Consider the following 25,792-nt stretch of genomic DNA (forward strand, 5'->3'; position numbering starts at 1 on the left):
TTATGTGTTGATGAGGCAAAATGGTACAGATGAAGCAATAGAGAGTTACAGATCAGCTAGGAAGGATTTAAAGAGAGAGTTAAGAAAAGCAAAGGGAGGACACGAGCAGTTTTTAGCAAACAGAATTAAGGGTAACCCTGAAATTGACTGCGGTTAAAGTACTGCCCACATTTCTGATCCCCTTATTCCAGGGTTGATGTGACCACACCAGAGAGGGTACAGAGGAGATTGATCAGAATGTTTCTACAATTGGAAAATATCTGCTCTGCGGAGAGATTGGATAGTCTGGGGATGATCTCTGAGGAGGATGAGCTGAGATTTAATTGAAGTGATAAAATGCTGAGGAATCCAGATCGAGTGGATAGGAAGGAGCTATTCATTAACTGAGAGGTCAGAAACTGGAGGATTTAGATTGAAACTAATTCCCAGAAAGAAGGGGAGAGGAGAATTCATTTCACTCAGAGATGGTGGGGAGCAGGAACTCATTGATGGACTGGCAGAGGCAGTAACCAGCATCACATTAGAATAAAAGGACATGGATGTAACTGAGATGCTGGAACATGCAGGGCTGCGGACTAAAGTCTGCAGAATGGGATCATTGTGATTGATTTAACATTTCTCCAGAATATTAAAGTCAAGTCCAATTTGAGAATTTATGAACATCATCCGACCTGAATTCCAAATGTCAGAATAAATTTATCAGAAAGTTCAGCACAGATCGAGGACACTTGGCCTATCCTGCATGTGTTGGCTGTAATAGAATGACCCAGGCTTTACAGCGTTATGTACTCACCAATGAGAGCAGCAATTTCAGACTGTGTACTCTGCCCTCTATGTTGTTATAATCTGTTTTTTCAATGTATTTCTTTCAGAGCTGCTCACCTTGTTTCCTGGTTTCTTTCCCAGCCCTAAATCCATTCCCCATGGCCTTGAGGGACTACCATTTCTGCAATTTAATTTCTCCTGCCTTCCCCCGTGTGACAGACTGTCTTTTTGTCCTTGTCTCACCCCCACCTTGCACACAACTTGTTACATTTCTGATGGTTCCCAGACCTCTGTGACTTCACTGCGCATCCTGGGTCAGGGGCACAAGTTGTGAATTCTCTTCCTCATGAGATAATTGGAAATCTGTCTGGCTGCAATTTCCCCCAGATTTTATTTTGTAAATAAAAGAGGATTTGCGTCAGAGTCAAGTATTTGTGAGCCTTCATCCACAATCCTGAGCACTTAGACATAATATGTGACCCTCCCACAGATGTGCAGGTTTGATGGATTGGCTGTGCTAACATGGCCTGTAGTGTGTAGGTAAGGTGGGTTGTGTTAGCCATGCTAAATGTGGGGTTATGGAGGTAGGGTGGGACAGCAGGTCATTGCAGACTCGATGGACCGAATAGTCTCTTTGTGCGCCTAAGGGATTCTGTAATTCTAACTAGTTGTGATTGTTGTCACATTTTCCTAAGTCCAGGTTCATTCATCTCAGGTACACATGCTGCCTTTTGTGTTTCTGTGTGTGCCCGTAGTGTTAGGTAAGGGGTAAATGTAGGGGTATGGGTGGGTTGCGCTTCGGCGGGTCGTGTGGACTTGTCCACAGTCTCCATGATTGTGCAGATTCAGTGGATCAGCCATGGGAAATGCAGTGTTAAAAGGATGGAGTGCTCCAGGTGGGATGCTCTTTGGATGGTTGGTGGGGTTTGATGGGCCAATGCTCTCCTGCCACACTGTTGAGATTCTATTCTATGATTGTGGATAAAGGCTATTCTATGATTGAGGATAAAGCAGGGTGTTCTTGGAGAGGCGGTAATAACTGGAAAGCTGAATCCAAAAATCACCACCTTCACCAAAGGAGATTTTCGGAAAATGACAGATAGTCAGGTGGATTAGCATTCCAATCTTAGATAGTGAGGAAGCGTGTAGGAGATAATGATTTTGCAATTTTAAACTGAGGGGAGACAATGATTTATGGTTTTAGATTGCGTCGTACATTCGCAGTGTGAATATCCATCCTGTACTTTATTACAAAGCCAAGGTCACTGACAATGAAAACCAAAACACCCAGGAAACATCGCCTCACCACGTAATCTGATAAAAGAATTCTGATAAGTCTGGTTGAATTTAGAACAAAGATGAAAAGTTGGAAGATTAAATCCAATCCCAAGATCCAGTGCTTAAACAAAAGGAGACGACAATAGGATGAGGCAGGAGTTGGCTAATGTAGACTGGAAACAAAGACTTTATGGTGGGAAAGTTGACGGACAGTGCGGGAATATCAAAGAAATTTTTTGAAGTGCTCAGCAAAAGTATATATCAGGGAAAAGGAAGGACTTTAGGAAAAAAGGAATAATCTGCCATGGGTGGCTCAGGAAATAAGGGAGTCTATCAAACTGAAATAGAATGCATACAGATTGGCAATGACCATGGAGATTAGAAAAACTTTAAAGATCAACAGAAAGCGAGATGGGATTGGGGGAGAAAAGTGATTAATAGCTATCCCCAGGGCTGGAATAACAGTTTATACTGCTAGAGGGGAACATGATGTTTGGGGAACATATGGCGTCTAATTGTTGAAGCACTTAACTGTTACCATAGAGATAATCCTAAGCAAGTTAAAAATCACAGCACACTCCAAAAGCTTGTATTTCCAAATAAACCTGTTGGACTATAACCTGGTGATGTGTGGTTTTTAAACTTTGTCCACCCCACCACCAGCTCCTCCACATCAGAATCCCGATAGACAGCCCCACTGAAACTGAAGCGCCTGTCACATACTTGAGGGAGCCACAGGGGCGTGGGGGAGGGGTGTGTGGTTTAACCACAAAGTGCTGAACTGAACTAGACTTTCTAACTGCCGTTGCCATGGAGATAATACTGAGAGACAGTCTCTATTCAAAGTCCCAAACCACAAAGGTATAAGAGTGGGAGCTGTACATTGGACAGGTGGGGAGTTACTTGATGCTGCCTGAAGGTGTTTTGCTTGTACACTATCCAGGTAACTGCCATGTCTCATCAATAAAGTCTCAAAGAAGACCTCTCTGAGTTCTGTGCCTAGTTATTCCTATCCAGCAGGGTTCAGGAATATGAGGACACAGCAGTCAGTCTTCACAGTGGAGGATACGAAGAACATGCCAGTAATTGATAAGGAGACTGAGGAAGGTGAGGACCTAGATAATAACCATTATCGTGAAAGAGTTAGAACTGGATATGCTAATGTAGCTAAAGGTAGACAAGTCTCATTGCCCTGATGGGATACATCCCAGGATACCAACAGAGTTAGTGGGAGAAATAGCAAATGCACTTAGAGTCATAGAGTCTGACAGCAGAGACAGGCCCTTTGGCCCATGCCGACCAGAAAGTCCATCCACGCTAACTCCATTTCCCTGCACTTGGCCCATTTGCTTCTGACCCTTTCCTATCCATGTATTTGTCCAAATGTCTTTTACCTGTTGTGAGTGTTCCTGCCTGAACCATTTCCACTGGCAGCTCATTCCATATACATACCACCCTCTGTGTAAAACAGTTGCCCCTCAGCTTCCCTTTTATTCTTTCTCCTCTAACCTTCAACTGATCCAATCAAGCCGTCCAATCCTTGAGTTCCTGGGAAAAAGACTGAGTGCATTCACCTTATCCATGCCTCTCATGGTCTTATACACTTCTAGAAAAGAATCCCCTCAGTTTCCTCTGCTCCAAACATAAAATCCTCCCTTGTCCAACCTCTCCCTATAACTCAGACCCCTGAGCCCTGGTAACATCCTTGTAAATTGTTCTGCACTTTTTACAGTTTAATAACTGAAACCTCCATTACATCCATCATATTTCCAGTGTTTCCCTGCGGGGCTGGAACCGACGGGACAATGCCAATGGATTACAATCCATGATCGAGAATGAACCCCTTTACAACAATCCCGTTTTCATAGTGTTCCCCATGGTGCAGGTATCCTTGTGTCTTTCTGGTTGCATGGTTAATTAAAGACTTGTCCTTCTACAAAGCAAAGTTGTGGCTTCATTGTTCCTGGGAAATGTGCCATGATTTTTCAGACTTTCAAAAACAAATGAACTCTCTCTCCACACTCACCACGCTGACATGGACTTGGCTGTGTCTCAGTACTTTTCCAGTCACATTGAGATTTGAAATATTTGCCCACGGACAGAATGCACACCTTCCCATCCAGATGAAAAGGCCAATGATATTCAGATCGGCACGGATCAAGTAACTATCAGATTTGACCATGAAGTTCAATTTGTATTTCTCATCCGCAAATCCACCCTTTCAGTACCATACAACAGAGCACACAAGTTACCACTGTTAATACAGGATGGAAATTCATAAGACAATTGTAGTATTAAACTGTAGTTTTCTTGTTTCTCCCAAAGCTTTAAACCTCAGTCTCACAATTTCTCTCTTCTGTGAACTGAAATCCAAACCAATCCCCCCACTCCTTTCCTCCACACCCAGTTCTCACACACTCTCTCTTCGAATCCAGTTTCCTAGCTCCTGATGAGAACCATCCTGCATACACAGCTTCCTGCACACTCTGGCCAAGACCCATCTTACTAAAATGAGCCAAATTAGAATTCTAATTGCAGGCCCATCCTTGTCCTTTTCCATAACAACCCTGAATCTTCACAAAAGAGTTCTAATAACTTTCTGCAAAACGCTGCCCCACTGATAGTCTGATCACATGTCAGGGTAGCAAGAGAGGGGCCATTCCCCTGGGTCCTGCTCCTAGAGGGATGAAGCTGCTAATGATAGATTAATCCCTCACACCCACAGCCTCCTTCCCAGGCACTGACCTATACTGTGCATAATCCCACAATTGCCAGCACTGCACCCATGCACTTGTCTCCCCTCCTACAGCACGAGCTCCCGATCATACAGGAGTCCAGGTGATTGACAGCAGCTGCTGCCCAATATATCAGAATCCCTACAGTATGGAAACAGGCCCTTCGGCCAAACAAGTCTATACCGACCCTGCAAACAGTAACTTACACAGACCTATGCCCCCTAACTAATTTAATCAATACTATGGGCAATTTCGAATGGCCAATTCACCTGCCCTGCACATCTTTAGATTGTGGGAGGATGCACAAACCCCACACAGACAGTCGCCCGTGGCCGGAATCGAACCCGGGTACCTGGTGCTGTGAGGCAGCAGTGCCAACCACTGAGCTGTCTCTATAGGGTGGAGGGGGCGGGGCTGGAGGACTGGGACAACGAGATTGTAAACAATGAATGAATGTGGTGAACACTGGGGGATGGACAGGTCAGTGAGGGACAGGAGCAGTGCAGCAGCAGGAGGGGATCCTGGACAAACTGAGCAATGGGAGAGTCTGACAGGAGAGAAACTACAGGAAGGGTCTGTTTGGAGGCTCAGGCAGGGACAGCTGGGAGACAGTATGGCCTGGTGGCTTGGGCAGGTTTACTAATCAGCCTCTTCAAAGATGCTGTTACTCAACTCTGAGCCTGATCCTCCTGATCCAGAGGTAAGGACACGTATACTATTTCCTGGTGGGCAAGGGATACAAGGACTGCCTTTCAAAAGGAACTCCCCTGTGTTGGTGACATGAACAAGACTCAATACAGACTCACTGAGAAAATGCTGGCGTCCTTGAACTTCATCCAGAATATTAACACCTATAACTGGGCAACGCAGACCCCAGTGTGCAGAGTTAAATCCTGGATACCAATAACAGCTTTGTGCATGGGAAATCATATCTCATGAATTTGACTCAGTTTTTTTGAAGAAGTAACAAAGAGGATTGCTGAGGTCAGAGCATGGACATGATCTACATGGACTTCAGTAACGTGTTTGACAAGGTTCCTCATGGGAGGCTGCTCAGCAAGGTTAGATCACATGGAGTACAGAACTGGCCCGAAGGTAGAAGGCAGAGGGGGCTTTTCAGGCTGGAGGCCTGTGACCAGTGGAGTCTCACAAGGATCGGGGCTGGATCCACTACTTTTCGTCATTTATATCCATGATTTGGATGTGAACATAAGAGGTATTGTAAGTAAGTTTGCAGATGACACCAAAATGGGAGATGTAGTAGCAGGGAAAAAGATTACCTCAGAGTACAAGAGGATCTGGATCAGATGGGTGAATGGGCTGAGGAGTTCAGTTTAGAAAAATGCGAGCTGCTGCATTTTGGAAAAGCAAACTTTAGCAGGACTTATACAGTTAATAGTAAGTTCCTGGGGAGTGCTGCTAAACAAAGAGTCCTTGGAGTGCAGGTTCATATTTCCTTGACAGTAGAGTAGCAAGTAGATAGGATAGTGAAGGCAGCAGTTGGTCTGCTTGTCTTTATTGGTCAGAGCATTGAGTATAGGGGTTGGGAGGTCTTAGTGCGGCTGTACAGGACATTGCAAAAGTTGCCGAATCTATATTCCATAGAATTCTGTTCTCCTTCCTATCAGATGGATGTTCTTAAACTTTAAAGAGATCAAAAAGAATTATAGCATGTTGCCAGGGTTGGATAGGCTGTTTTCCCTGGAGCGTCAGAGGCTGAATGGTGACCTGAAAGAGATTTTTAAATTCAGGTTGGGCATCGATACGGTAAATAGACAAGATATTTGCCCTGCAGTGGGGGAGTACAGAACTAGGGGACTGGGAGGGAGGGTAAGCAGACAGGGCGTGGGTGGATCGAGGTGGGTGGGACAGAAATGGGTGGGGAAAGAGAGTGGGGGACAGAGAGGGGTGGCACAGAGATGGGTGGGGACAGAAAGTGGGATTAGAGAGGAGGGGAACGCGGGGGGTGTGACTGACAGAAAGGGGGAACAGACCTGGTGGGTAGGGGAGGCAACCAACAAAGGGGGGAAGAGACAGGGGGGGTGAATGGGGGAACAGATGACAGGGGGGGAGGAGGAGGGGAACAGGCTGATGGGGGGGGGGGGAGAGGAGGGACAGACAGAGTGGGGGGAGCAGACAGTGTGGGGGGAGACGGGGAAACAGAGTGGGAAGATGGAGAGCTATTTTATAGATCTACAACTCCATCCTGTTCCTGTTTTCTCCTCCTCACCTTTATCCCCTCTGAAGGGCTCAGAACAACTGCATAGTTCTTGGAAAGTAGAGTTTCACGGAGATCAGGTGCTGAACGTGGCATTTGGGACACTAACATTGAATGCAATGCGCTGATTCGATTCGATTCCACTGTCTGTGTGGTGCTTGCACATTCTCCCCGTCTGTCTGCGTGGGCTTCCTCTGGGTGCTCTTAATTTCCTCCCACAAATCCAAAGACATGCAGGTTAGCTGGATGAGCTTTGGGTAATGGTAGGTTACAGAGTTAGGGTGGAATGCTGTTCCGATGGTTGGTATGGTCTCATGGGCCGAAAGGCCTGTTTCCACACTGTAGGGATTCTGTCACTGAGTATAGGGATTAGGAGGGCACGTTGTGGCTGAGCAGGGCATTGGGGAGGCCAGTTTTAGAATATTACATTCAATTGTGGTCTCCCTGATTTCAGAAAGATGTTACCAGAATAGGACTTAACCTCTTAATGACAAGTTCCTGGGAAGTGTTGACAGACAAACAGACTGTGCAGTGTGGGTTGATAGGTCATTGAAAGTGTGGTTGAAGGGAGACAGGTCGGTGAAGGTGGTGTGCGGTATGCTAGCTGTTATTGGGCAGTGCATTGAGGATAGGAGTTGGGAGATCATGGTTCGGTTGTACGGTTTATTGGCTCGGCCACTTTTGGAATCCCCAGCCTGCTTTCAATTCCAGTCTCCCTGCTACACGAAAGATGTTGGAAAACTTGCAAGAGTTCAGAAAAGTTTTACTAGGGTGTTTCCAGTATTGGAACATTTGAACCATAGGGAGAGGCTGAATAGGCTGAGGCTATTCCCCTGCAGCACTGGACACTTTAGGTGGCTTTATTGAACTTTATAAAGTTATGAGGAGCAACAATAGGGTGACTAGTCATGGTTTCTTTTTTTCCTCAGGGTAGGGGAGACCAAACAAATGTGAATCTTTTTTCCAAGGTGGAAATGACAAATTCTAGAAGAGAGATGGGAAGTTTAAAGGATATGAAAACCGAACCAACTGAAGATGCTGTAAACCAGGAAGAGAATCAGAAGTTTCTGGTAAAGCTCAGCAGGTCTAGCAGCATCTGTGAAAAGAAATTAGAGTTAACGTATCTGAGGAAGGGTGACCAGACCCGAAACTTTAACTGATTTTTCTTCACAGATGCTGCATGACCGACTGAGCATTTCCAACAACATCTGTGCAAGTTTACGGGGAGTTGTTTGGAGTATATACCCGAGAGGAACTTTATAAAGTGCGAGTCAGACCACATCTGGAGTAATGACAGAAGTTTTGGTCCCTTTATTTAAGGAAATACATCATTCCATCAGAGGCATTTCACAGAACAGTGACTGGGATGATCCCTGGTTTACAGGGATTATCTTTTAAGAAAAGGCTGAAGAAGTTGGGACTTTACTCATTGGATTTGGGAAGAATGAGAGGGGATCTCATTGTAACATGTAGGATTCTTAAAGAGTTTGACAGGGTAAATACGGAGAGGATGTTTCCCATCATGAGGGAGTCTGGAACCAGATTCTGGGATAGTCGCGGAATCACGGGTTCTGTTTTTGATTCGTCAAGTTTAAGGCAACACCGACACGGGTCAGGGGTTTCAGTAGCAATGGAGCTGGGGTGAGGTGGAGACAAGCAACATTTAAGAGATTGGAATTCCTGGTGTTTGGGATTGTGTAGATGTCTGATCAGAAGGTCACCTTGGGGTCAGATATGAGAGCAATATTGTGAAGAGTGTGGTTCTGCCTCAGACAGTTCCCAGGGAGAGGGAGGGGCTCAGCAGTAAGGGAAAGTAATTTGTAATAACAACTGAGGGCAATGGGTTTAACCATTGCAACGTTCCGTTGCAGGAAATTGCAGCCAATCGCTTGGTGGGAGTGTGATGAGCAGTTTGATAACTGAGTAATGGAGAGGGATGATGGGGAGGGGGAGCTGGGCATTGTCAGCGTACATGTGAAACCTAACATGGTGCTTTTGGACAATGTCACCTCCTGGTAGTATGTAGGTGGGAAACAAGAGGGACCAAGGAGAGATCCTTAAGGGACACCAAATACAAGGAATTCAGAAAGGAAAGGGAGAGTCAGGATGGAGTAGGTTTTTGCAACGACGGTTGGGTTAAATATTAGTTTGTAGCAGAATGGGAGAGAAGGACATAACCAGCAAAGACAGACAGGTCGAACAAGGAACAATATCTGTGAATTGGGGAGGGGGAGTGATGAGGAGGAGGAGCAGCCCAACTCCAAAAGCACTATTCCTACATTAGTGACATCACCCAACTCCACCCTAGTCTCAGCTCATTTACTGAAATACTCGTCCATCCCTGTGTTATCTCCAGACTTCATTATCCAAACACACTCCTGGCCAGCCTCCCACATTCAACTTACATGTAATCTCAAGAGTATCTAAAACCCTCCTGCCCGAGTGCTCACTTGTACCGAAACTTGTTGATTCATCAAAAGGCTCCTATTAACAAGCAACAATTTAAAATTCTCACCCTTGATATAATTCCTGGCTGTGAACATCCCTGTCTCCCTGCACCACACAACCTGCGAGACCCCGACAACTCATTTTCTTTCAGACTCCCAACGATGAGTTTATTCATTGCTTCACTGGTCTGGCTGTTTCTACTGTTGCCAAGGCAACGCGGTCTGGAATTCCCACCTGAACCCTCTCAGACCTGCTTTCCTCCTTTAAGGTATTCCTGAAAACCTGCTTATTTGGCAATTCTTTTGATCACCTGACCTAATATCCCCATCTATGGCCTTATGTCAGAAGTTCTCAATAGTATTTCTGTGGAATTAAGAACATGATAAAAAAAAACTGCTGTTGATTTGCACATATATTGTCAACTCTTCAATGTTACTGAGTGAATAATCTATAACAGCTCTTACCCAAACACATTGTGGGAGCACCTTCACCACACGAACTGCAGCTGTACAAGGAAGTCAAACATCACCTTCTCCACAGGCAGTGGGGCTTTGGCACTGATCACTGGTATCTGTGAAGGGAGAAACACACAGTTGATATTTCAGGGAGAGCAAAATGGATTATAGGGAGGGAAAACGGTGCAGAATTTGGGATTTTTAAATTTGTGTTTTACAACGCGCACTAAGTTCTGTAAAACCTCTCATCCCATACCATGAAAATTTCCTTCTCTTCCTGGTCAATATGTCTTTCCTTTCCCCTGCCCTTCACCTTCACACATTTCCAATGCCTTGGCCACAACAAAACTGTGCTGCCAATGAAGTTTATGACATGTTTGAGTATTGCCCTGCCCCTCATTCACTCCGATTGGTTGAAGGACCAACTAGCACCTCTAGCCCCGTTCCCCAACTCTTAATGGTCCTGCGCTGACATCAATAATCCGAGGCCCATTGTGGGCTGGAGCATGCTCAGTGCTTCCTGCTTTTGCTGTTGTTCATCAGGGAAGAGAGAGAGAGAGAGGGCTCATATCTGTTTCTCCTGATATCAGACAATAACAACAACTACCTGCATTGTATGGAGCCTTTCACATTGACAAATCTCCTAAAATGCTTCACGAATGATGGAAACGTTGATTAAAGAGAACGATTTTTAGGTACATCTTTAAGGCGGACAGAGGGAGTAAGGGAGGATATTCCAAAGGGTTGTGTCCTCGGCAGCTCCAATTGTGGAGTGATACAGAACATAGAAAAATACAGCACAGTACAGGCCCTTTGGCCCTTGATGTTGTGCCAATCCAAGCCCACCTAACCTACACTAGCCCACTATCCTCCATATGCCTATCCAATGCTCGTTTAAATGCCCATAAAGAGGGAGAGTCCACCACTGCTACTGGCAGGGCATTCCATGAACTCACGACTCGCTGAGTAAAGAATCTACCCCTAACATCTGTCTTATACCTACCACCCTTTAATTTAAAGCTATGCCCCCTCATAATAGCTGACTCCATACGTGGAAAAAGGTTCTCATGGTCAACCCTATCTAAACCCCTAATCATCTTGTAAAAGGTGGGCAACAGCTTACAATGGAGACAGTTAGTGGCTAACCATAAGTTAACAACCTCATGTCGTAGCCCCCCTACCCCACACACCAGGCCTCGTTCTCACAGCCTGCCATTACACACTACCTATGGTTAGCCACTAACACCTAATGACCCTCCTCCAGCCAGATCTTTATCCCCTCCTTTATCCAACCGTTCTTCTCACTCTATCCCCACCTATCCTTTACTCCTTTTATTCTCCCCCCACACTAACTTCTGCACATAAACTGACTTTTTTTCTCAGGAACATCTGTCCTGAGGAAGGGACACTGAGTCTGAAACTTTAACTCGGATTTCTCTTCACAGATGCTGCCAGACCTGCTGAACTTTTCCAGAACCTCCTGGTTGTTGTTTCTGATTTACATCTTCCACAGTTCTTTTGGTTCTAATTTAACGGGAGTTTGTAATTCAGGCCTCTGTCCCAGTCTCTGCTGTCTCTCCCAACCCCAAACAGTGACACTGCACCTGCACAGCTCATCGACAGGTGTTGTCTTGCTGGCCACACCCCTCATTCAATCCCATTGGCTGCAGGACCACACAGCCTCTCCTCCTATTGGTCTGGAGCTGCCATCAATCAGCCGGACCCCATTGTGATGAGAGTGGAGGGCTAATCCCTCTCTCTGCCCTGTGATGAGCTTCACCATTCACAGTGAATGGGGCAGTATCACAGAGCACAGGGCCTGGGGACTATTCAGCCCATTGGGGCTGTACTCACTCCCTCTGGAGATGCTGCAAGTCTGTCCCAAGTTCCCTCCCATGTGCCCATAGCCCCCCAAATCTTTCCTGAAAAAGTAAAACTCTAAGTCTGTTTCAGAACACCTGCTGAATCTGTGTCATTCAGATTGTTCCAGATGCTCAGAACTTACTGATTTCACATTTTCACTTTATATTATTTGCCAATTACTTGAAAGTAGTTACTAAAAATTGTGACAGTGTTAACAATTCCTCTCTCTCTCTGCAAATTCAAGACCTTGGAACCAAATCTGCACCAGATCGAAATCACTGATTCACCTTCTCAGCTCCAAGGATAATTATCTGTGCTTCAGCTCTCCACAAAATAGAGGAATGCATCTTTTTTTATTAATATCAAAGAAACAGACCTTCGGTCCAATTCGTCCGTGCCAACAAGGAATCCTAATCTAATGGATTCCCATTTACCATCTATTGGCCTGCATCCATCAAAACCCTTCCTATTCATGTACCCAATTGGAAGCCTTTTAGATGTTGTGATTTTTCAGCCTCCACTACTTCATCTGGTAGCCCCTCCCATACACACACCACACTCAGCTTGAAAACGTTGCCATTTAGATCCCTATTAAATGTTTCCCCTCTCAACTTAAACCCAGGTGCTCTAGTTTTGGACCCACCTAACCTGAGGAAATAGGACCCCCGCTGCTCACCTTACCCACGCCCCTCGTGATTTTATAAATCTCCATGAAGTCGCCTCTCAGTCTTTTACTCTCCAGAGAAAATAGCCCCAGCCTATTCAGCCTCTCCCTGTAGCCCAAATCCTCCAATCCTGGCAACGTTTTTGTAAATCTTGTCCAAACAAGTTTCACAACATCCTTCCCAGAACAGAGTAATTCAAACTGAAAACAGAATTCCAGAAGTGGCTTAATCAACGTCCTGTCCAGCTTCTGTATTCAATGCATTGACCAATAACGGAGAGCATTAATGGAATCCCATTTGCCAGCGGTTCACCCTTATCCCTCTAAAACCATTTCTCTTCATGTACCCAATCAAATGCCTTTTAAATGCTGCAATTGTACTAGACTCCACCCCTTCCTCTGCAGTTCACTCCATACTTGCAATGCCCTCAACATGAATAAGATGCCCCTTAGATCCCTTTTAAATCTTTTCCCTCTCACCTTAAGCCTGTACCCTCTAGCTCTGGACCCACCGAACTTGGGAAAAAGTCCCTGACTGCTCACCTTATCTATGCCCTTCATGATTTTATGAGATCAACTCTCAGCCTCCAACTCTCCAGGGAAAATAGTCCCAGCCTATTGAGCCTTTCCCAATAGCTCAAACCATCCAACCCTGGCAAAATCCTTGCAAATATTTTCTGAACCCTTTCAAGTTTCTCAAAGTTATTCCGAGAACAGGGAGATTGGAACTGAATACAGAATTCCAGAAGAGCTGTAATCAGTGCCCTGTACAGCCACAATATGACATCACAACAGCTGCATTCAGTGCATTGACCAATAACGGGAAGCGTACCAAATGCTGCATTCACTACCCTGCCTACCTGTGACTCTACTTTCAAGGAACTAAGAACCTGCACTCCAAGGTCCCTTTGTTCAGCAATGTTCCCCAGGACTTTACCATTAAGTGTATAAGTCCTGCCCTGATTTGCCTTTCCAAAATACAACAGCTCGCATTTATCTAAATTGAACTCCGTCTGCCATTCCTTGCTCCAATGGCTCATCTGATCAAGATCCTGTTGTATTCTGAACTAACCTTCTTCATTCTAAAACTCCAATTTTGGTGTCTTCTGTAAACCTACTGACCATACCTCATATATTCACATCCAAGTCATTTATTTAAGGGCCCAATATCCATCCTTGCAGCACATTGCTGCTCACAGGCCTCCAGTCCGCAAAGCAACCCTCCATCATCATCCTCTGTCTCCTACCTTCAAGGCAGTTTTGTAATGGCTTGCTCTCCCTGCATTCCATGTCATCTAACCCTGCTAACCAGTCTGCTTTGTGGAACCTTGTTGAATGTCCATATAAACAATGTTCACCGCCTGGCTTAATCAATTTTCTTTGTCACTTCAAAACACTCACTCAAGTTAGTGAGAACCAATTGTGCATGTACAAAGCCACATTGACTCTCCCTGATCATTCCTTACCTTTCCAAATAGATGGATATCCTGTCTCTCAGAATCCCTTCCAACAACTTGCCTGCCACTGACTTCAGGCTCACTGTTCTCTTGTTCCATGGCCTCTCCTTACCACCTTTTAAAAATAATGACACCTCACCTGTCGCTATCAATGATACAAATACCTCTGGAGAGGCCCAACAATCACTTCCCTAGATTTCCAGAAAGTTCCAGGATACACCTGATCAGGTTCCAGGGCTTTATCCACCTTGATGCGATTTAAGACATCCAGTCCCACCTCCTCTGTAACATGGACACTTTTCAATTTATCACTGTTTATTTCTCCAAACTCTCGAGCTTCCATATACTTCTCCAGTAAAAATGACGTGAAATATTTGCATATCTTTCGCACCCCCTGTGGTTCCATAGACAGCCTTGTTGACCTTTAAGGGGTCCTATTCTCTGGTCCAGTTAATCTTTTGTCTGTGATATATTTGTTTAATCTCTTTGGATCCTACTCCAGGACATCCCAGAAAGGCCTACTTCAAGGACCATAATTTTCCTCTGACTTGATCAACAATGCCCTCCAACACATACCCTCCACTTCCCTCACCTCCGCCTTTACCCCACCCCTCCAGCCACAATAAAGAATACAACAGTGCGGTCTTCACCTTCCACCCTACTAATCTCCAGAAACAGCCCATTAACCTCTGTTGTTTCTGCTACCTAAAGCCAGACCCCACCACCAGACACATATTTCCCACCCCACCCCTATCTGTGTTCCGCAGAGACCATTCCCGCTGCGCCTCCCTTGTTTGGTCCACACCCTCCCACCAACCCACGCTCCACACCCTTGACCCTCCCCTTGCCGCCGTGGGAGATGTAAAAAGTACAGCCACACCTCCCTCTGACCTCTGTCCAAGACCCCAAAAGGATCTTTTCACATCAGGCAGAGATTTGCCTGCACATCCCAAAACCTCATCTACTGCATCTGGACACTATGGGAAATTTAACGTGGTTCATCCAACTAACCTACACATCTTTGGACTGTGGGAGCAAACTGGAACATCCAAAGGAAACCCTCACAGATACTGTGGAGAATGTGCGAACTTGAACACAGGCAGTCACCTGAGGCTGGAATCAAACCCAGGTCCCTGGTGCTGAGGAAGCAGCGCTCACCACTGAGCCACAATACTGTGGGATCTTTGGTGCTGATGTGATGCCCCACTGATACCTCAGTCACTCACCCTGCCTCATGTCCTGATGACGGAGTGAAATTATCCTTAGACAGTTAATCCAGAGACCCAGATAACGATCTGGGTTTGAATCCCATCACGGCAGATGGTGGAACGTGAATTCAATAAATATCTGGAAAAAATAATTTAGTGACAACAAGGAATCCATTGTCAATTGTTGGAAAACTCATCTGGTTCACTCATGACGTTTAGGGAAGGAAAATGCCATCCTTACTTGGTCTGGTCTGCATGGGACTCCAGATCTACAGCAATGTGGTTGTCTCTTAACTGCCCTCTGGGTAAACGCAGCAATAAATGCTGGCCGAGCCAGTGACAGCCTGTGAAGCCTGTGAATGAAAGAAGAAAACAGGTCAGGTTTTGTTCCTTCTCTAGTAGGTACATCCTACAAGCTGAATCTGAAATGTTCTCGTACACACTGAACAAATACCTTTCCATCCAAGCCCTTAACACTACAGCACTCCGAGGCCATGTTGGTAAAGTTAAAACCCATTATCATTGCAACTACATTATTCTTACAGATAACTGAGATCTCTCGGTAAAATTTTGTCTCAATTCCCTGCTGACTATTGGGAGAGGGTCTATAATACAATCCCAATAAGATGATCATCCCTTTCTTATTTCTCAGTACCACCCAAACAACTGCCTGGATGTACTCCAAGGAATATCCTCCGGAAACCCAGCCGTAACATTATCCCTAAACAAAGATGCCACTACCCCTGCTCGGTTGCCCCCTTCTAACCTTGCTATAGCATCTATACCCTGGAAAATTAAGCTGTTAGTCCTATCCATCTCTGAGTATTGCCTCTGTAATTGCTGTAATATTCCAGTGCCATGTTGTTCAAAACCATACCCTGAGCCCACCTGCCTGACCTGTCAGGTCTCTTGCACTGAAATAAATGCAGTGTAACTGGTCCGTCCCACCTCATTCTGTGACTTGCTCTTGCCTGCCTTGACAGTCTGACTGGTGAACAGTACCAGTCTCAGACTCACCTCTTTTCTCACTATCTCTTTAGGATTACCCCGACTCCCTCACTGGTTTAATGCCTGCCGAGTGGCACTAGCAAATCTCCCTGCTCGTCAGGACCCCATGCTTTCCCCTTCCTATGCCACTGGTACCAATGTACAATGTCTTCCCACTGGTTATCCTCCCCTTTGAGAAGATTCTGAACCATCTCGGAGTCATCCTTGACCCAGGCACCACCCCATTCTGATGTCTCACTGTCAGCTGCAGAAACAGCAGACTGTGCCCCTGACTAGAGAGTCCCCTATCACCATTGATCATGTGGAACTGGATATATCTCACATTACAGTCGAGCCAGTCTCAGTCACAGTAACTTGACTGTCAGTGTTACATTCCCCTGAAAGTCTATTACCAACTACATTATCCAAAACAGTATACTTGTCTGAGAGGGGGGATAGCCATAGAAGACTGCTGTACTACCTGCCTACCCCCTCCTACCTTTCCTGGAGGCAACCCATCTACCTGACTGTATCTGCAGTATTCTGCAATCCTGAGACTGCCCCTTAATCACACCCCCAGGCTCCTGTCAATTCCTCACTGCCTTTAATCACTCTTCCACCAATACATGCGATCCAATAGGATTTACAATCACACTTCCTGCAGACATAATCACAGGATCATGGAGACTCTCCCTAATCTCCAACAACCGACATGAACAGCACGCCACTCTACAACAGGCCATCTCTCCGCCTTAAGAATCTACAGACCAAGAAAAAGGCACAGTCTTACTGCTGGAAAAATACTGCCCGAGAATAACAATGCTTATGTTTTATATTTTAAACATTTAATCAAGAGACTGTAAGACATTAAAAAGAAACTCTCACCTTACTCACTATTGTAGATTTAATAAAATAGAACAGACTAAGATTGATGTTTGAAGAGACTGAAACCCACTGAGCTGATCCCCGGCTCTGAGTACTTCCAAGGGTGAAGACTCTCGGAGGGCAGCTGTGAAATGTCACTGTTTCTCTTCTCTGTCCACTCCATTTCCAGAGATGTTTATAACTTCACAGCCAGTCAGCTCAGAGAGGGCACTGCTTGGTTTTATTCACTGGAGGTTGACTTTGCTGCCCAGACCAGTATTGATTGGCCACCTTTGTGTTGGAGAAAGTGGTGGTAGACTGTCTTCCTGAAATACTGCAGGCCATGTACACCACAGTGATGTTTGGACAACAATCACCCTCTAGCCCCACAACCCTCCCTGTCTCGGTAATCCCCCATCCACCCTCACCACCCTCCCTGTCTCTGTAATCCCCCTCCAGCCCCACCACCCTCCCTGTCTCTGTAATCCCCCTCCAGCCTCACCACCCTCCCTGTCTCTGTAATCCCCCTCCAGCCTCACCACCCTCCCTGTCTCTGTAATCCCCCTCCAGCCTCACCACCCTCCCTGTCTCTGTAATCCCCCTCCAGCCTCACCGCCCTCCCTGTCTCTGTAATCCCCCTCCAGCCTCACCGCCCTCCCTGTCTCTGTAATCCCCCTCCAGCCTCACCGCCCTCCCTGTCTCGGTAATCCCCCTCCAGCCTCACCGCCCTCCCTGTCTCGGTAATCCCCCTCCAGCCTCACCGCCCTCCCTGTCTCTGTAATCCCCCTCCAGCCTCACCACCCTCCCTGTCTCGGTAATCCCCCTCCAGCCTCACCGCCCTCCCTGTCTCGGTAATCCCCCTCCAGCCTCACCGCCCTCCCTGTCTCGGTAATCCCCCTCCAGCCTCACCACCCTCCCTGTCTCTGTAATCCCCCTCCAGCCTCACCACTCTCCCTGTCTCTGTAATCCCCCTCCAGCCTCACCACCCTCCCTGTCTCTGTAATCCCCCTCCAGCCTCACCGCCCTCCCTGTCTCGGTAATCCCCCTCCAGCCTCACCACCCTCCCTGTCTCGGTAATCCCCCTCCAGCCTCACTGCCCTCCCGGTCTCTGTAATCCCCCTCCAGCCTCACCACCCTCAGCGTCTCTGTAATCCCTCTCCAGCCTCACCACCCTCAGCGTCTCTGTAATCCCCCTCCAGCTTCAGAAATTACATGTCCGTGATGTAAGATTTTTATTTGGATTCATTTTTGTTTCTTTTACCTCAAAAATGAAAAATAAAAAACCCCAAAAAAAAGAGTGAAATATTTTCCCCCCAAACAGATTTCTGTTGAGTGAACTTTTGGAGAGGCCGACACATGGACATTTGAGTATTTTATCACAAATTGTATATGTAGAATGAGGGAACATTTTTTAAAAAACTCTGCTAAAAAGGGAGGTAATGGCCAGATGGTATTCTTGATAGACGAGTAATATATGTAATGTTCCGAGGATTAGGGTTAGAATCCCAACATGGCTGATGGTGGCATCGGAATTCAATACAATCGCGAATGAAAAGGCGAATGATGACCATGAAACTATTGTCGATTGTTAGAAAACCCCCATCTGGTTCATTAATGTCCTTTTGGGAAAGAAACTGTCATCCTCACCTGGTCTGGCCGACAAGTGACTCCAGACCCACAGCAATGGAGTTAACTCTCAACTGCCCTCAGGGTAAACACCCACATCAACTGAGTGAATAAACAAAAAGAGATGTATTTTCAAATCGCGGAGGAGAGCTTTTTAAAAATAAAATTGTGTTTTCAAAATTTAAAAAATGATCACCTTGGTCGGATGGCACTATAGACGCCGCAATAATCAGAGTGAACTAAAGGAACATACAGAGGGATCTCAGATATAAAGTCAGAATAATAAGGTGGTAATAGTAGATGATTTAATTTTGCAAACATTGACTGGGACTACCATAGTGTGAGTGGTTTGGTTGGGAAAGAATTTGTTAAACGAGTCCAAGAAAATGTTCTTTATCAATTTGTAAATGTTCCTATCAGAAAGCAAGCAACACCTGAGCTTTTCTTGGCTGATCAGACAGGGCAAGTGACTGAAGTGATAGGATGGGAACAGTTTGGGTGGGAGGAAATTGTGGGCACCATGGAGAAATATTTGGATAATCGATAACTACGGGTGAGCTACCTGATGACTGGAGAGTGGCTAATGTTGTACCTTTGTTTGTGAAGGGATAGAAGGAGAAGCCTAGGAACTGTAGACCTCGGAGTCTGACTTCAGTGGTGGGTGACCTGTAGGAGCTCATTCAGAAGGATAGGGTTTACATGTATTTGGAGAGTTAAGGAATGATCAGGCACAGTCAACATGGTTACACAAGAGGGTGTCTCACAGACTTGATTGAGCTTTTTAAGGTAGTAACCAAGAAGATCGACGAGGGCAGAGCGTTAGACATTGTTTATTTGGACTTTAGTAAAGCCTTTCACAAGGTTCTGCATGGGAGACTAATTTGTAAAGTTTGATCACATGGGATTCAGGAAGAGCTTGCCAATTGGATACAAAACGAGCTTAACGGTAGGAAACAGAGTGTAGTAGTGGAGGGTTGCTTTTCAGACTGGAGGCCCGTGACCAGTAGTGTTCTACAGGAATCGGTGCTGGGTCCATTTTTGCTTGCCATGCGTGTAGATGTTTTGGGTAAGAATATACAAAGTATGGTTTGTTTGTGGGTGACATCAAAACTGTTAAAGTGGACAGTAACAAAGGTTATTTATGATTACAAAGGGATCTTGATCAATTGGGTGAATGGGCTGAAGAGGGGCAGACGGAGTTTAATTTGAATAAATGTAAGCTATTACATTTTGATAAAACAGACATCCCCTTTAGCCTCATTAATTAATTTCACTAATTAAAAGTAAGGCCTTGAGTCGTGACATAGAACAAACAGACCGAGGGGTTCAGGTCTTGTGTCATATGTAGACAGGGTGGTTCAGAAGGTGTTTAGCACACATAACTTCATTGCTCAGACCTTTAGGTAGAGGAGTTTGGACGTAATGTTGAGGCTGTACAGGATGCTGGTGAGGCCTTTTCTGCAATACTGCATCTAGTTCTGGTTCCCTGTTATAGGAAGGATGTTATTAGAGAAGGTTCAGAAGATATTTCCCAGGATGTTGCCATGAATGGAGGGGTGGTGTTGAAGGAGTGGCTGGATAGGCTGAGATTTCTGTCACTGGAGTATAGGAGGTTGAGGGGTGAACGTATTAGAGGTTTATAAAATCACGGAGAGTGTAGATAAGATGAATGCCCGGGGGGTCGCAGGGGGATTGAAGACTCGGGTGCACACATTTTGAAGAGAGAGATGAGAAAGGTTTTAAATAGATTTTAGGATGTTTTATCGATATTTTATAGATATCCTATCAGATATGAGGATATTTTTACATTTGTGGAATGAACTGCATGGGGAAATGGGAGCTGTGAATACAATTACAATCTTTAAAAGACATCGGCTAAAGTTCATCAATAGGAAATATTTGGAGGCAGGTGCAGTCAGTTTCGCTTGGAATTATAGTCGACATGGATTGGTTAGACCACAGGGTCTGTTTCCATGCTGAATAACTTTAAGACTCTAACTCGCGGTGTCTCTGTAAATTGCTCCATGCTCACAACTCTCTATCACTGTCACTTCATCAGCTTCACAACTCTTCCTTATCTCTGTAATTCCTCTCCAGCCTCAGAACCCTCACTATCTCTGGTATCACAAAACATCTGTCTCTGTAACATCATCCATTCTCACAATCCTCCTTGTATTTGTAATCTCCTCGAGCCCCACAAATCTCTGTGCTAAGTGCTTTTCTCTAATTCCAGCCTTGAGGATAGCCCATTTTTAATTCAGATTCATGCACCCTGAGCTTCAGAAATTACTACTAAACCTCTCTGCTCATTTTCCTCATCAAAACATTAACTAATCATGTATCATCTATTCTAATATCAAAAAGGTATTAGATGATCACACCGGGTATGTGTGCTTGATGACCAATATGGATAAGATGGGGGCACTGTGTTAAACAGTTTTATACCAGAGACTCTGACCCCATTTTATTCCGTGTTTCTCTGTGATTCTCTCTTCTCGAAGCAGATAGGAGTGGGAAGCAGTGGAGTATGTAAATGATCCATGGTCTTCATAGTGAGAAGATTGCACCACCATGGGCTGTTTACCCACCAGCTCCACAATGTCCGATAGCCTATCCAAGCTATTGCGGATCCTGGCACCAGGGAGGTAACATACCATCCTGGATTCATGTCTGTGGCCATAGAAGTGCCTGTCTGTGTACCGACTATTGAATCCCCTGTCACTTTAGCCCTGCCACTCTCTTTCCTCCCGCTCTGTACAGCAGACCTTTCTGTGGTGTGTCATGAACCTGACTGTTGCTGATTTCCCGAGAGGCTACCCCACCCGTAACCTCCCAACAGAATCCCAAGTGGTATATCTGTACCTGTTTGAGAAGGGGATAACCACTGGGGATTCCTGCACTCCCTTCCTGTCTATTTTCTTGATCTGATGGTCACCCATTCCCTTTGTGCCTGTGTAACCCTCACCTGCAGTGTGACTAACTCACTAAACGTGCTGACCATAACATTCTCAGTATTGCAGATGCTCCACTCACAGCTCCAGGTCTGAAAAACAGTTTCCCAGTAGCTGCAGGTGGGTCCACTTCCTGCATACATAGCCGTCAGGGATACTGGAAGCTTCCCTTATTTCCCACATTGTGCAAGAGTAGCACACCACGGGTCTGAGGGCTCCTATCTCAATATCTCTCTTTATTCATTTAGTTACTCCCATTAAGAGAATTTAAATGAACTAGCAACCTTCCTTCACACAAACAGTTCTATTAAAATCACAAGCACCAATCTTTACTTAACCTGTTATGTTATACTTTAAAAACTGTTAAGAAATACTCCGCAGGTACCACATAAAAACTGACTGTTCCCATTGGGATCATGTGCGTTTCTGAAAGGCCTGAACCAAAACTGAGTTTCAGCTTCACCGTCTCCCTGTCTCACCTCACTCTGTTTACACCCAACTCCAGAACACTCTCATTGAGCCAAGCAGCCCTCACAGTGCAGCCCTGTCATTTTCATTGTCTGCTCACACCTACACTGCCCTCAGCCTCCTGTACTGTTCCAATGTATCTCAATGGGAGCTCAGGGACAGCACCTCATCTTTCAATTCAGCCCTTTGTAACCCCAGAGTCAACATGGACCTCAGCAGTTTCGGAATGAACAGACAGTTGTCAGAAACTGGAACATTCCAAATGAAAGGTACTGGAATTTGAGTCCAAAAGGACTTTTAATGGGAAGTTTGCAAGTAATTGAAAATAAAAAAGTTTACAGGTTAACATCATGAAGTGGGTGATTGGGTCTAAATCTGAGAGTTCTTACAAAGAGACGAGGTGTAATCTGGATGAATCTGTGCTCCCTCTCAGGCCAATATCTCCTTCCTCTGCTGCAGGGCCCAGAAGGCAGCACATACCCAAAGGGTGATCCAACCACGAATTTGTACATCTTTCTGCTTAACAAAAATATTGGAGATATCTTCCCACAAACAGAACAGACAAACCTTTCTCCTTCCACAGTTAAATGCCAATGATATTCAGATCCTGATGACTCCATTGACTGTAAAAACTTGCTTTTGAGATCCCAGCCTCAATTATTCTGATTTAATATCCTATGAAATGAATTCACAAAACAAAACTCACAGTCAGTGCAGGAAGAATACAAAGACATACTTTTCTCTTGGTATGTGCTTGATGTGTAAATGCCTCTCTTCAAACCTTCTCCCCCCACAATCCTAGGAAGGGGACATGCACATGTGCCTCACTGTACCTTGCTCCCAATAAAGATGGCAGCCATATCCCAGGAACTGTCACTGCCTGATGTCCGCAGCCATCTTCCCATCTGCTGCAAATGCGGGACTAAGAGTTTCTAATTCAGACTAACGACCCGCACAGAGTGTAATTAAAACTTCCCAGTCTAAAGTGACTCATTATCTCCCTGTCTCTGAAGCCACTCTCCCCTTCCCTGTTTGCGTCTCCCACATTCACCGACGGCCGTGTCACGTGGCACTGCATCGGCTGAGTTACTGGTGACGTGTCATCCCACTGGCCACGCCCCTCATTCACTCCCATTGTTTGGATGACCAGCTGGTTCCACTTGGTCCACCAGTCCCACCACCTTTTCCTATTGGTCCGAAGCTGCCATCAATCAGCTGGACCCCATTGTGAGGTCAGTGGTGGGATCCTCCCCCTGTCTGAATCAAACCCAGAAGGTGTATGGATGGTATCAATCAGGAACAACAAGCAGAAGGTGCTGGGAAAGCTCAGCAGGTCTGGCAGCATCTGGGAACAGGAATCTGTCCAGTGGCCCTTCCTCAGATCCAATGGGAGCTGGGAAAATTAGAATCCTGACAGTGTGGAAACAGGCCATTCGGCCCAAAAAGTCCACAGCGTTCCTCCGAAGAGTATCCCACCCAGACCCATTCCCTTACCCTATTACTCTACATTTCTCCTGACTAATGCACCTAACCTACACATCCCTGAGCATTATGGGAAATTTAGCTTGGCCAATTCAACTAACCTGCAGATCTTTGTATTGCAGGAGATAGGGGTTAAAGTGTAAATAACAGGGAGGGACAGAACCCAAAGAGAGACTGGAACATTTAGAAACAAAAAGGAGTGGATTATGATCTGGCTGGGGGGGGTGCATACCTGTTAATGGTGGGGACAGGAAGCGGTGTCTGGCAGCATCTCAGTGGAGGTGGTGGAAATGGCGACTGATGATCTACGTTCTGCTGCAAAACAGACCCTGAGCTTCCAGCTGCCTGTCACTTTAACACACGAGCCTGTTCCCTGGACAACATCTCTGTCTCATGCTTACTGCAGTGTTCCAGTGAGGCCAGAACATTCCAAATGGCCCCGTATTTCAAGGACTGCAATTTCCCCTCCCATGTGGTCAACACCATCCACTATATCTCCTCCACTTCGCACACCTCTGCCTTTGAAACCCACACCTCCGCCTTTCAAACCCACACCTCCAACTGCAACAAGGATAGAAGCCCCCCCCTCCCCAGTCCTTACCTTCCACCCAGATACAACACATCATCCTATGTCATTTCCACCAGCCACTAACAGACTGCACCACCAGATTCTTAAGGGGTTTGACAGAATAAATACTGATGTGTCTGAAGGTAAATACTGAGGGGGGAGTTTGAAACCAGATTCTGAGTCAGTCACAGAATCAAGGGTTCTGTTTCGGATTCGTCACTTTTAAGGCAACACAGACACGGGTAAGGGGTTTCAGTAGCAATGGAGCTGGGGTGAGGAGGAGACAAGCAACGTTTAAGAGATTGGAATTCCTGGTGTTTGGGATTGTGTAGATGTCTGATCAGAAGGTCAGCTTCGCGTCAGATATAACTGCAATATTGTGAAGAGTGTAGTTCTGCTGCATAGTTCCCAGTGAGAGGGAGTGGTTCAGCATTAAGGGAAAGGATTTTGTAAGGCAACGAGTTTAACCACTACAATGTTTCATTGGAGGAAACTGCACCTAATCGAGTAGTGGGAATGTGGTAAGCAGTTTGATAACTGAGTAACAGTGGAGAGGAGGATGGGGAGGGAGAGCTGGGCATCGTCAGTGTACATGTGAAACCCAACATGGTGCTTTTGCACAATGTCACCTCCTGGTAGTATGTAGGTGAGATACAGAAGGGACCAAGGACACCAAATACAAGGAATTCAGAAAGGAAAGGGAGAGTGGAGATGGAGCAGGATTTTGGGAGAGAAGGACATAACCAGAAAAGACAGAACAAGGAACAATATCTGTGAATCGGTGAGGGGGACTGATGAGGAGGAGGAGGAAAGAGAGTTGGAAAGTCTGTAGTTTAGTGAGATTAGGGTAAAGGGTCAAGGTGAGCTCTGATAAGGCTTGACAAGAGACTGGAGGAAGATGCAGGTTTAGGACAAAAACCGGGAACACCACGTGAGGCAGTTTGACTCAGTGGGCTAGTGGGAGGGAGGGAAGCTCCAGATCGGATTATCTCAGTCTTAGTGACGGAGAAACTCCATGTGCTCCAAACTCTTGTTGTTGGAGAGAAGGATGGAGGAGACAGGATGATGGACAGTGTTTCACAAAGAAACAAAACCTGGGTAAGTGATATTTAAAGTGAGTGAACAAACCTAATTTATTTAAATTTTATCCAAAATATTAAAACAAACGGCTGAAGTCCTGGTTCGAATCCCATCTTGGCAGGTGGTGGAATCTGAATTCAAGAAAAAATAACAAATTAGGAATCTCCTGATCTCCATGGAACCATTGTCAATGGCGGAAAAAACCCTGTCAACCTGACAGTGGCCCAGCCAGCGACTCACTGTATTAATCACTGCAAAATCTCAACACAGGAATGAAACTGGTTGGACAATTCGGCATTTAAGATGGCAACATTTAGTAAAATCACAGATTCAGTCCTCTCGATGGTGCAACGTCCTCCAGACTAACATCTGGATTTTGGGGCCAAAATGTGCAGAGCTGTCTCACAGACCAATCAAGGAACAGCCTGACATAGTCATACACATGAAATCAACACTTACAGGCAATGACCAGACACCACCATCACCATCCCTAGATATTGAGCGTGTGGTGATGGAAAAGCACAACAGGGCAGGCAGCATCTGAGGAGAAGCAGAATCGACGTTTCAAGCCTAAGCCCGCCATCAGCCTGACCTGCTGTGCTTTTCCAGCACCAGACTCTTGACTCTGATCTCCAGCATCTGCAGTCTTCACTTTCTCCTGAAATCTCTGATATG

At 45.7% G+C, this 25,792-nt stretch overlaps 1 long non-coding RNA gene across 7 annotated transcripts in view; it reads right to left on the reverse strand.

Moving 5' to 3' along the window:
* LOC140470066 (uncharacterized) overlaps positions 1-25,792 on the reverse strand; it is a 57,970-nt gene that overhangs the window by 13,938 nt on the left and 18,240 nt on the right. For 5 of the 7 annotated variants that reach the window (XR_011956333.1, XR_011956329.1, XR_011956334.1 and 2 more), the window contains 2 exons: positions 22,555-22,662; positions 9,909-10,015 (listed from right to left, as the gene is read on the reverse strand). This is a non-coding gene — a long non-coding RNA (uncharacterized lncRNA). Of the gene's footprint in view, positions 1-9,908; positions 10,016-15,109; positions 15,231-15,332; positions 15,462-22,554; positions 22,663-25,792 lie in introns of those variants that run through there. The other 2 variants (XR_011956328.1, XR_011956332.1) reach the window with 2 other exon arrangements.

This window comes from Chiloscyllium punctatum, chromosome 50, assembly GCF_047496795.1.
Source record: "Chiloscyllium punctatum isolate Juve2018m chromosome 50, sChiPun1.3, whole genome shotgun sequence".
In the NCBI taxonomy this organism is placed as follows: Eukaryota; Metazoa; Chordata; class Chondrichthyes; order Orectolobiformes; family Hemiscylliidae; genus Chiloscyllium; species Chiloscyllium punctatum.